The sequence below is a fragment of the Sminthopsis crassicaudata genome, chromosome 3 (genome assembly GCF_048593235.1).
Source record: "Sminthopsis crassicaudata isolate SCR6 chromosome 3, ASM4859323v1, whole genome shotgun sequence".
Lineage (NCBI taxonomy): Eukaryota > Metazoa > Chordata > Mammalia > Dasyuromorphia > Dasyuridae > Sminthopsis > Sminthopsis crassicaudata.
Window position 1 is genome coordinate 290,962,558 of NC_133619.1, and position 13,852 is coordinate 290,976,409.

At 31.5% G+C, this 13,852-nt stretch overlaps 1 pseudogene; it reads right to left on the minus strand.

Annotated features, from left to right (window-relative positions):
- Positions 1–12,617: 12,617 nt before the first annotated feature.
- On the minus strand, positions 12,618–13,470 carry LOC141559504 (large ribosomal subunit protein uL18-like; annotated as a pseudogene).
- Positions 13,471–13,852: the final 382 nt, after the last annotated feature.

Consider the following 13,852-nt stretch of genomic DNA (forward strand, 5'->3'; position numbering starts at 1 on the left):
CTATTAACTGATTCTTACATGGGATATGCATTTTGATGTTCTTCATTTTCATTGCTGTTCCTGTTTCTTTTATTTCCTCTGACTGCCCCAGTGATCTGCTGTGTTACTTAGCTGGGACAGAGGGTCTTAATTGCTGATCTGCTGTGATTAAGGGACACTTTCTGCCTTTCCTAAACTTCTATTTCTTGAAGAAAGATTGACTTTTCTTGAAGTCCTGTTAGGATTCTTACAAGGTACTTATGCACTTAGTTCACACCTTTAAAGGACTTTACAATTTTAAAGGTATGAACTAAGTGCATAAGTACCTTGTAAGAATCCCAACAAAGTCCTTTTAATCTCTCTTGAGCTGGAGAGAGTTTTCACACTACCAAACTCTGTTCAGAGGCTTGCTTTCATGTGAATTTCAAGGAAAACTAGAAGTTGAGTCTATCTTTTATTTTCTCATTTCTCACTCCTGTGAGTTTCCCTTATTTACTTTAAGACTCAGCTCAAATCCTATTTATGCAAGAGGTCTTCCTCTTCTCTTCCATCCCCTCCTCTCCTGCATATATTTATGTTTATTGTATATATACATATGCATATATGTGTGTGTGCTTATGTTATATTTAAGATGTATAATCCCAATTAAGATATTGTATATCTACATGCATTTAATGAACAATAGATATATCTTAGAGAAAGCATAAATAAATAGCACTAGAATCTGGCCCATATTAGCATAGAGTTGGACGGCCTGCACCTTCAGTTATATCAGGATTGAATTTGGTACTTGGTACTTCATAAGTATTTAAAATGATTAGTAAAAGGTCCATAGGAGAAGACAAAATGGCAGAATAAGGAAAACTTTCAGCAGAGCTCTCTCAAAATTTCTCTCCAAAAGCATTTAAGATAGTACCTCAAATAGAATTCAGTAGTGACAAAGCCAGTAAAATGTCAGAGTGAAATATTCTTCCAAACCCAAGACAACTTAAAAAATAAAAAGAGAGATCTGTGACATGAAGGAGTAAGTTAGCCTAGAGCCCACATTGATGAAAAAAGTAGCAGCAGATTTGGGAGTTATCAAAGACAGAAACACTGAGGGGACCTGGCATCTGGTCAGAGAGAAATTACAGTGTTTAGAACAAGACATTTTTTGGCAACTTCATTTCCTATGCCCAATTATGGGCTTTAGTTCAAGGGCGAAGAGGAGCACTTTCAGTCAAGAATTGAAGTACTGAGTTGCTATATTGCTGTGATTTCAAGAAATTAAGGACCCAGAGGAACAGTATTTTTTCTAGTCACCTGTGAATAAGGGCTCTGAGGAAGAGTATCAATTTGAATCACAAGAGATCATAGATCTTTCCTCAATAGTAAAGAGAGTTGAGACTATAAGGACAAATACCACATCTCTCCAATGATTTCTCTACTTTGGAAGCATCAAAATCATCCAACTCTGCCCCCCTAGTACTAGCTCTGAAAACAGTAGTCTGTACTTGAGCCAGTGTTCCTCCTCCACACCCCATTGCAGTCAAAGCCGCACATAGAAAAAAAAAAAAAAAAGTTAAATCATTAAACATATATACCAACAAGAGAGAAACAGTAGATCAATAAATTGTGTATTCAACTGAAAAAAATAGAAATTATTAAATTAACATTGTCCAATTAAACATCAAAATGAAAATCCTAAAAGTCAGAAGAGAAATTAACAAAATTAAAAATTAAAAAATGAATTAATAAAACTAGATGCCAGTTTTATGGAGAAAATACAATATAATAGATAAAGCAATGATTAATTTGATTTAAAAAAGAAGAAAATACTAATATTAAAAGGATGAATGTATTATCAATGAAAATGAATTAAATAAATTGATAGGTGTTAATTTTCCCAGTTATAGAGAAGTAAAACTGATCATCTGAATCAAATGGATGGATATTTACAAACATATAATCTCTATATATTAATAGAGGAGGAAATAGAATGTTTAAATAATTCAATTGTAGGAAAAAAATGTGTACATCCTAAGGAAAAAAATCTTAAAGCAAGATGAACTTACAAGTTAATTTATGGAAGAATTAATTTCAAAACTATATAAATATTTGGAAAAAATAAAGTTCTATAAAATTATTTAATGCAAATATGTTTTTGATACCTAAATCTGGGAGAATAAAAACAGACAATGAAAAATATGGACTAATTGCCTTAAGATATAAATAGTTACAAGAATATTATAGCATGACACTGAACAAAAACTGCACAAAGATTAAGTGGAATTTAAATCAGCAATGCAGCATAACTGACCACAACAATAAATAAACAAGAAAAATCATTTTATTATATCAATAAGTGCAGAAAAAATCTGATGGCAAAATATTACTTTCATTCCTACTAAGACATTAAGAAGCAGAGGAATAAATGGAACCTTTCTTAGATAAGTAAGAATTATCAACAATAGTGATATCCTATATGCCATTTTAATAAGATCAGGGGTGAATCAAGGATATCAAATCCAAACAATTTTTAAAAATTACTTGTTCATGGGTAGTCTGAGCAAATATAATAAAAATGACAATTCTGTGTCAGTTTACTTATTTGTTCAGTGTAATAACAATCAAACTATCAAATAATTATTTTATATAATTAGGACAATAATAGCAAATTTTATCTGGAAGAATAAAAGTTCAAAAATATCAAAGGAATTACTGAAAAAATATTTGAAGGAAGGGACCCTTAATAGTATCAGATGTTAAACTATATTACAAAGTTATAATAAAACAATCTGGTGTTAGCTAAGAAATAGGGTAGTGGATCAGTGGGATGGATTAGGTATAAAAATAAAAATAGGAAAGGATTATAATACTTTAGTGTTTGATAAACCCAAAGATCGTAGCTGTAAGCAGAACAAGGAAAATATCATACTTGGAAAGAGCAGTATTGTAAAAATGATCAACTGTTAAAGACTTAGACAATTATCCAAGACAATTCCAAAGGACTTAATATGAAAGATGTTATGCACTTCCAGAAAGAAAAATCTTATGAACTTTAATGAAGATTGACACATATTCATTTCCTCTCTTTTTGTTGTTTGCTTTTCATTTATTTATTTATGCAACATGACTAATATGAAAATATGTTTTTCATGAATTCACATATATAATTAAATATCATTACTTGCCTTTTCAGTAACTGAGGGAAGCTTTAGAAGAATGGAGAGAATTTGCTACTCAAAAAATGTTAATGAATGTTAACATTTGATATTTATTTTTAATGTAAAAATTAATAATTAAAATTAAAAATAGGACCATATTATTTTTCTATGCATTATAAAGTAAATTTTACTTTTTTTCTTTATTTGAACATAGCAGCAGTGCATTTTGAATGTTTCTAAAAGTTTGTGCTAATCATTTTTATCATGGCTAAAGCAAGGTACATTCAAATTATTTAGACTTAGACTTCTACTTTGCCTTCTAAAAAAAAAAAAATCACATATATAAATTATTGTGAACCAGAAAATATTTAAGGACATCAATCAAATGTTCAGTTGTTTAAGAATGAAATTAAATACATTTTATATGGAAAATATCCTTCCTTTATATGTAGTCCACAAATGTATGTTAACAGTATTATTCATATGATTAACTTCATCATGTGTGTAGTTGATTGATTATTTATATGAAACACAAATTAAAAAGTTTAAATATCCTTGGTATGTGATCTACAAGATTAGATTTTCAACAAGATCTGCACTTCAGCAATAAGGCACCTTTCTCTAACAAATACATGATAAACACCTCAGTTCTTCCATCTTCCATGCCTTTGCAAAATTTCCCTTTTTCTGTGTCTCAAATACATTCCTTCTTTACCTCTCTGTAATATATAGGTTTGTTGTAAATTATTATATGTACATCCCCCCAAAGCTTAAGGACTACCATTCTAAAATAATCCTTAGCTTTTGTCAAAGTATTACTGGAGGGTGCTAATTGCTATATCAGGCCTTCCCTAATCCTGTATTATTAGTTAATACAGGTTTATTGAATTATTCAATTATAAGTCTCAATTTCTTATAATTGTTTTCTATTTACTTTAGCTTACTGATTTACTTATTATATAAAATGTATACATCTTGAAGACAGGGACTGTTCCATTTTTATCTTCTTTTCCAAAGGCCTATTTTCATATTTTACATGAAATATTTGTAAAAATTAAATTGCATTCTGCTACAAATAATTCAGCATCAGTGGAATAATTGTTCAAGTAGTAACAGGACACTGTTTTTTCAAGATAAGAATGGGCATTAAAAGACTTATGTCCTAATAATTAAATATCAGATGGTGGGGAAAATATAGAAGAATGGATTTTTGTCTCCACTACAAAAAGGAAGTCAGGCCATATTTCATTTTCTTGACTGTTTAGGAATAAATTCTGCCTTCCTAATATATTAATAGTTACCAATAAGTCATAGAAAAATCACATTGTATAAAAAGATACAAGAATCTATAAATCTACAGTGATAAAACTGTAGTAACTTACAGTTGGCAAGACTATTAGAAGTCTTTTGGTCCGTCCTATATCTGAATGATAATCATTATTTTGTTCCTGGCCATTGTGGAATTTTTTCCTTCCCTTATAATAGCAAAACTGCAATAGGTCAAGCAAACCTTCCATTAGAAGTCATGGTGAATATCTTACAATGTGTATAATTTTATATATTTCACAAATTAAGTACACACACTCATGCTTCTATTTGCACAGATATGTAAAGAACATAATAAATATAAATAAATGAAATTAGTCAAATGACCAATAAATAATGCCACCTAGACAACAGAGACCCAGATTTAGAATCAGGGAGACTTGAACTAAGGATTTCTGGTGACATAGTATATATGACCATCTACAAGATATTTAACTTTTCAGTTCTTCAGGCAATACTTTATGACTGTAAGTTTTATACAACTCAAACATCTGATTTTTGCTTATACTGATAAAATTTCAGGTTCAAACCCAAGCTAAATAAATAAACAAATAAAAGTAATGAATATCTACCCACTAATCATTCATAATCATCCCCTACTCATTCTATGCTTATAACATATTCAGTATTATAAAAAGTTGTTAATGAAAAAGTATGTAATGCTTAAATATGTCCTGTAATTCAAAAATTTATTATAGTATGAAAAACATACTAAATAAAATATATTTCATATAAGTATTTTTCAGAATAATTAATAATTGAAGTTTACTTTATCAATAATAACTATTTACATTTCACTTGAAGAGATCCCTATCTGTATTATGAAAAATTCCTTAATACTCTCTCTTCAAAAACCTTGAACAATTAATAACAAGATTTTAATCAGAGGGTTGCTTATGCCAACAACTTTAATTTTTACCTTTTTTTTTATTTAAACAAATCATAGGAAGCATTGAATTTAAAATGGATAAACCATCTACGGAAAATTAGACAAATCAAAGGAAAATAAAATAGTTTTATGTTGCAATTTGGAAAAAATATTTTTGTTAAAATATTTTAATAACACTAACATTCAACAAGTGTCATGAATAAAGCTTTGCCCATAACCAGTACAATGACTCACATAATGCTTCAAAGCATGCCCTCAAAAGATGACATGAAATAATTTTTATGTCTTCATTTTGTTGACAAGATGATTCTCTTGCTAAATTGGTAAGGTATTTTAAAATCTTTCTAAAGTGATTTTACATGAAATACACAAAATTTTTATATTTAAAAATTTCATAGCTAGCACAGAGGTTTTGTTTTCCAGATGAACAAGTAGACTGGAAACAACAAAGAATGAATGACTCCATGACAATCACAAAGCCAGGAAGTAAAAAGATTGAAATAAGTACCTGAATTACTTGAATCCAAATTCAATACCCTTACTATTATAACGTTCTATCATTTGAAATCTAAATGTAAGTCCTAATATGTTAATCTCCCCAAAAGTAAACCCATTTTAAAAACAATGGCTGTTACATTATATAAAACACACATTAGCAGATAACACTTCCCACACACACTTACCATCCCCCATACCAGATTCTTGAGAAATTTTAGGAAATGAACGCTGCTGAGAAAGAGATATGGTTTAACACATTGAATAGAAAAAAATATATTGAAAAAAAAAACACACATGTATTTCAATCCATTTTCTTTAAAATGTAAAAATGCTGTTTAACATGAGGTATACAAAACATCTTTATAATTGAACTTTTTACATTTTAGCATTTAAATAAGCTAAAAAGAATGTAAGATTTATTTCTAGTGTTATCAAACAATTTTTTTCCAGACAATTTAGACCATTACGATTTTCTTTATGCATCTGCTGTTGTGGAGTGTATCATTTTGGAGTCCATATTAAAAGAAATGCATATGACTTCTATGTCTGTCTGAGAATAGATAAAGTTTGAACAAGGGATAGCTTGGCAAAATTTCTATGTTTTATGATGCACACTCCAACAGCAATCAACATGAGCATATTTTAGGAACTCTGTTTGGCAGGTGTGAAACCAAGATGACCTTTCCCTAGATACTGTCCCAACAGCTGCATATGGATAGAGTATATTATTTTCCTGGCTGGCTTCACATTCAGCTGTGTGGTAGATGTAAATTGACTAGGATTCTAGACATTTTATAAACTGGTTAATTGTATTTAATTTTTGTGGATTTTTACTTTTTATCATGCTTTTATGATGTTTCAGGAAAAAAAAAAATCTGATTCTATGTAAAGTTTTAAGACAGAATGGGGATGTTTCCCTATCACCACATCTGGTAAGTTCTACTTTTTTAGCATAAGTATAAATGATAATTTGGAAATCATTAACTACCAACTAGAACACCTTTTTTTTCTGAATTATGGAGGTCTGCTACATAATTACATGCTTTTATCAATATATGCAGACCAATCTTTATTTTTCAAAGCACAGGAAGTAAAATAACATTTATAATATAGAAACAAGAGCCACTATTAGTGAATGTCAGAAACATCCATCTTATTTCTGAAAACAACTTATGATAAAATAAAATCATAATTATCAATTATCTTATTAGTCAAATTATTAATAACCAATATGGCTTCATCCACCATGTGACATTTATCTTATATTTCTCAAAGTCATGAATTTTTATTTTTCCCAATAGTAACCTAAGGGTTAAAAAAAGGGATAATTCATATGAACACTTATTCCTGATAAAGCTGTATAAATCCCTGGTTCTGGAAAATGACACCTACCAAATTACTTTATAGAAACAAATACATATATATGTATGTATGTGTGTGTGTGTATTGCAAATTTACATATACAAAGACCAATTGGAAATGTCAGATATTCTCCACATATTCCAAAATATTTCCACAATGTTTAATTTTAGCATGGCATTTTGCCATGGGTTCTCAAGAACTACATATATCAGAGTAAAATTTAGTAGATTCTACCAGTCAATCAATAACCTTTGATTAAGCACTAAATATAGAACTGACGACATTAGATGATGTAGGTACAAAGACAAAGGCCTTTGATTTCAAAAAAAATTACAGCAATGAAACACATACACACATACTTACATGTGATATTTGACATATTTTACATGACCCTGGGAGTCATGGCATGGGACATAGCCTCTGGAGTGACCAGGAAAGATTTCATGAAGAAGGTAATATTTGAGCTTATGCTTGAAAGAAGTTAGGGATTGTAAGAAATGAAGGTGAAACTAGAATTCTAGTATATATCCTTAATATGTCATCTTTACTTTCCAAGGACTAGCCTAGTTCAGTAGAAGTTGATCACTCGGAAGTAGACTGCTAATTGGTGACAGATTTTTAGTTCTTGGAAATTCATGAAACAAAGAAAAATACATCTGGCCCTAAGTTCTGTTCCATTCACTTCTAGAAGATGGAGGAAAAATGAAGTAAAAGAGAAGGGAGAGAATGTAAAAGATCATTAATTTCTAGGTTTTTGATAAACATTAAAACTGTTTTTATTATCATGAATGTGAGATATTTATCCAAAGATCAATTAACACATTTACTACCAGGAGAATCTAATTTAAAAAATCTTAATATTCTTGTTATAATCAAAGTCAGAAGTAATAGGAATTTGCAACCTAATGAAAATCTGACTTGTATTCACATACATCTATTTGTTGTTTTTGTAGATGCTAATTAAACAGTTGCAGGAGATAACTTAAATCTTGAACCATTTTGTTTATCTGCATTTCAGTGTTCATTATAAGCATTTTAAAAAAGGTCACGATTAAAATAATTGAAGCTCATTGATCAACACCTGTTGGAGAAGATGGATATACACAGAAATCTTCAAAGAACTCAATACTAAATTAAGTTGATATACTTTGATAACTAATGAATTAATGTCAATGTAAGGATAGGTAAGGATTGTGTAAACTATATTGGCAAATTGGCTTTAAAAGACCAAAGATTTGTAGACTACATTGAATTCTGATGGCTATGTAACCCAAACATTTTCTTTGAATAAAATATAAGAAAGCAAAGCATAGGAAACCCCAAGTAATATCATTAAGTTGAACATATTTAAATAGACAGGAAATGAGTCTTTAGTAATGTTTATAATTCCTGAATGAGCTCTCTGTGTATAGACATAACACTGATTTTTTAAATAAACATCAAATTTTAATGTAGATATAGAAGAAATGATGAAAAGAAAAAAAAAATGTTTGGCTTCCAATGAAAATACCGAAAATATAAAGAAAATATTGATGTCCAAATAGAGACATGAAGGAAGAACATAAACATGATTTTCATTTAACAATTTATTATAGGTTTAAGTGCATAAGTTACTCTTAAGGAGTAACTAAGTTGGGGCAACTAGGTGGTGCAGTGGATAGAGCCCTGAAGTCAAAAGGACATGAATTCAAATTTGGCCTCAGACACTTAACACTTCTTAGCTGTGTGACCCTGGGCAAGTCACTTAATCCTAATTGCCTCAGGAAAAAGAGAGAGAGAGAGAGAGAGAGAGAGAGAGAGAGAGAGAGAGAGAGAGAGAGAGAGAGAATCAAAAGAGTCCATAAACCATCTTAATCAAGTGACATTTGACTTATCAAGCTATGAGATATAGTTGCCCATAGCAATAAAGATTTAGAATTAGAATATAAAGTTGTTTTTAAAATATTACATAGAATGTTCCTTAAAGATTATGACTATATCACTGCAAAAAAAAAAAAAAAAAAAAAAAAAACAAAAAAACAGAAACAATGGGGAAATTATTTTTAAAAACAGTTTAGCAAAATATGTGTAGTAAACCATAACTGAACATCATTAAGGGTGAAAAGGGAAGGAAGAGGATAAATAAAAAGAAAAGGGGTCAGCTAGATGGCACAATGCAGAGTATCTGCTCCCAGAGGCAAGAGGATCTCAGTTCAAATCTGATCTCATATATTTAACTCGTATTAGCTGTCTTGACCCAATTTTCTTGCAAGACTTACAAATCTCTTTATCCCAATTATCTTGCAAATCCCCCCACAAAAAAGAAAAAAAAAAAAAAAAAAAAGACCTGCACATTTTGACAAACTTTTTTTTGCAAACATTTTTACTACAGAAAACATTGGAATGTAAAATGACAGATCCAGATGTTCTTCTTTAGTTTTTTTTCGTTCTTCAATAAGTTTGTTGTCGACTTCCAGCCAAGATGTGATATTCCAAAAGGCTAAGGAACTTAGTATGCAGCCAAGAATAACTTACCCAGCAAAAATGAGCATCCTTTTCCAGGGAAGAAGATGGGCATTTAGCAAAATAAATGAATTTCATCTATTCTTGATGAAAAAACCAGACCTACACAAAATGTTTGATCCTCAACTACAGAACTCAAGAGATTTCTAAAAAGGTAAAAAGAAATCTTGAGAACTATATTTCTGCCATAAAAATATGTAAAGAACACATGTATAAATTGTCCTAGAAAAATAGAGGTGGAAAGGAAATTATATCATAAAAAAGTGCAAAGTGGTGGTACTACATCTCATGAAGAGGCAAAGGTAACCTATTATATCTGAGAGAAAGAAAGGAGGGAGATGAACATAGTGTGTATCAATAGACATTTTCAATTTATGGTGAAACTTCTTCCACTTCATTGAAAAGTGAGAGGGAAGGAGTAAGCTAAGGGAAAGGCAATACAGAAATTGTGAGGAAAAGGAGAAAAACAGGGGGAGGAACTTTAAGGGGGGAGGAATACTGAAAAGGGAGGGCTGTGGAAAGCAAGTGGTATTCACAAGTTTAATACTGGGTAGGGGGATAAGAGGGAAGGAAAGGAGAAAAGCGTAAGCAGGGGTTAACAGGAGGGCAAGCAATATAGAATTAATCATTCTAACCATAAATGTGAATGGGATAAACTCCCTCATAAAAAGGAGGCAGTTAGCCTACTGGATTAAAAGTCAGAATCCTACTATATTTTGTTTACAGGAAACACACCTGAACCAGGGTGATACATTCAACCTAAAAGTAAAAGGGTGAAGCACAATCTACTATTCTTCAGGTGAAGCCAAAAAAGCAGGGGTAGCTATCCTCATCTCATATCAAGCAAAAACCAAAATTTATCTAATTAAAAGAGATAAGGAAGGGCATTATATCCTGCTAAAGGGTAGCATATAATGAAGCATTATCAATATTAAACATATATGCACCAAGTGGTGCAGCATCTAAATTCTTAAAAGAGAAATTAAGAGAGCTGGAAAAAGAAATAGACAGCAAAACTATAATAGTGGGAGATCTCAACCTTGCACTCTCAGAAATAGATAAATCAAACCACAAAATAAATAAGAAAGACGTCAAAGAGGTAAATAGAATGCTAGAAAAGTTTGATATGATAGATCTTTGGCGAAAACTAAATGGAGACAGAAAGGAGTATACTTCCTTCTCAGCAATTCATGGAACCTATACAAAAAGTGATCATATACTAGGACATAAAAACCTCAAAATCAAATGCTGTAAGGCAAAAATAGTAAATGCATCCTTTTCAGACCACAATGCAATTAAAAGTACATTTAATAAAAAACCAGGGGAAAATAGACCAAAAAATAATTGGAAACTAAATAATCTTGTACTAAAGAATGATTGGGTAAAACAGCAAATCATAGACATAATTGATAACTTCAGCCAAGAAAATGACAATAATGAGACATCATACCAAAATGTGTTGGATACAGCCAAAGAAGTAATAAGGGGAAGTTTTATATCTTTAGAGACCTACTTGCATAAAATAGAGAAAGAGAGAGTAAACGAATTGGGCTTACAACTAAAATTGCTAGAAAAGGAACAAATGAAAAACCCCCAGACAAACACAAAACTTGAAATTTTAACAATAAAAGGTGAGATTAATAAAATTGAAAGTAAAAAACTATTGAATTAATTAATAAAACTAAGAGTTGGTTCTATGAAAAAAAAAAAAAACAAAATAGACAAACCCTTAGTAAATCTGATTTAAAAAAGGAAAGAGAAAAAGCAAATTCTTAGTCTTGAAAATGAAAAGGGAAAACTCACCACTAATGAAATGAAAATTAGCACAATAGTTACGAGCTACTTGGAAGAATACCTTCAAAAAAAAATAGCTTGCCCAGAATAACAGAGGAAGAAGTAAGTAGTCTAAATAGTCCCATCTCAGAAAAAGGAATAGACCAAGCTATTAACCAACTCCCTAAGAAAAAAATCCCCAGGACCAGATGGATTTACATGTGAATTCTACCAAACATGTAAAGAACAACTAACTCCAATGCTATATAAACTATTTGAAAAAATAGGGAGTGAAGGAGTCCTACCAAATTCCTTTTATGACACAGACATGGTACTGATACCTAAACCATACCATGTAGATTGAAAACTGAGAAAGAAAACTATAGCCCAATCTCCTTAATGAATATTGATGCTAAAATCTTAAATAAGATATTAGCAAAAAGACTTCAGAAAATCATCCCCAGGATAATACACTATGATCAAGTAGGATTTATACCAGGAATGCAGGGCTGGTTTAATATTAGGAAAATTATTAATATAATTGACCATATTCATAATCAAATTAATAAAAACCATATGATCATCTCAACAGATGCAGAAAAAGCATTTGATAAAATCCAACATCCATTCCTACTCTTGAGAGTATAGGAATAAATGGACTATTCCTTAACATAATAAGGAGCATATATTTAAAACCATCAGTAAACATCATATGTAATCACAATAAACTGGAACCTTTCCCTGTAAGATCAGGAGTGAAACAAGGTTTCCCACTATCCCCATTACTACTCAATATAGTACTAGAAACGCTAGCCTTGGCAATAAGAGCCGAGAAATAGATTCAAGGAATTAGAGTTGGATATGAGGAAATCAAACTATCACTCTTTGCAGATGATATGATGGTATACTTAGAGAACCCCAAAGACTCTCCTAAAAAGCTATTAGAAATAATTCAGAACTTTAGCAAAGTTGCAGGATACAAAATAAATCCACATAAAGCCTCAGCATTTTTATACATTACCAACAAGATCCAAGACCAAGAGATACAAAGAGAAATTGCATTCAAAATAGCTGTTGATAGTATAAAATATTTGGGAATATATCTACCAAAGGAAAGTCAATAAGTTTATTGTCTATCTGAAAATCTTCATAGAAAATTGCAGATTTTGATGTTTTAACTGTCAGCTGTCTGCTCTTGAGCTCTGAGGAAACTTGCCTTCTTCTGAACAACGCAGTTTTTCTTTTGGGCAAGGGATATTTTGGGGCGGTTCCATCTTTTGTTTTTGACTTCCTACTTGGGTTTCTTTTCATACACTGGGTTCTTCCGTATACTGGCATGAGCTTTTTTGTACACATCTCCTCCATCATGTCAGGAGTTATATTGTTATTTATGTACTGTGAGAATTGTTTTTTTTTTTGTAAGCATCTTCATCTTCTTCCATGAGATAATGCTTAAAATCTGCAACATTTTGGCCCATAATATATTTACAATGTACTTCTGCATTGAATTCTTTGCTTTCTGAATCATACCAGGGAAGCATTTGGTACTGTGAGGAATAGATAGACCACCATCCACATTCCCTTAAGGGCCCCAAATACTTTGTTTCCTATGGTAGTTCTGGCAAAACCTGCATCCAGGTAGCAGGTAAAAGCACCAGGCTGACCATCAATGCTTTCCACATTGTGTTCATCTCCGGTCACCCCTATCTGGCCTTCATAGATCTTGTCCATGCCAAATCTGTTAAGAAGCCTGTGGGCCAGTAGCAGGCCTGTACAATAAGCGGCACAGACAATCATATCCCCTTCTATCAGGGCATAAGCAATCTGGCAGATGATATCTCTGTTGGTGACCCAGAGGATGATGCTCTACTTGGGAGTGTTATATTTGTTCTTGTACTGGATTACCAGGTATTTCTGCGCATAATAATCCATTCTTCCCTCTCACCTTTTCCGGAACTTCACCTAGTACTTCTTGACAACTTTAACAAACCCCATCCTGCCAAACAAGACCCGCGCCCTCCGCCCAGTTCTTCTTTAAGAAAAGACAATGGCACTGCAGGAAGCAAGCATGAGAAAAGAAGCTGTAATATCTGAACTTATTATTCAATAATTACTGTACTTCCACCTTAGCATATCCATACCCCAACTTCAGATATTTTTACTTGCCAACTTTCATGCATGGAATATTGTCCCTTCCCTTCTCTGAGTGCTACCTGTTATGGCTTCTTTCAAATGTAAATTAAAGTTCCATCTCATGGGCAGCTAGGCTTGGAGTCAGGAACACTCATCTTCGTGAGTTCAATTCTGTCTCCAGAAAAATCACTTAATCTTGTCTGCTTCAGTTCCTCATCTGTAAATGAACTGGAGAAGGACATAA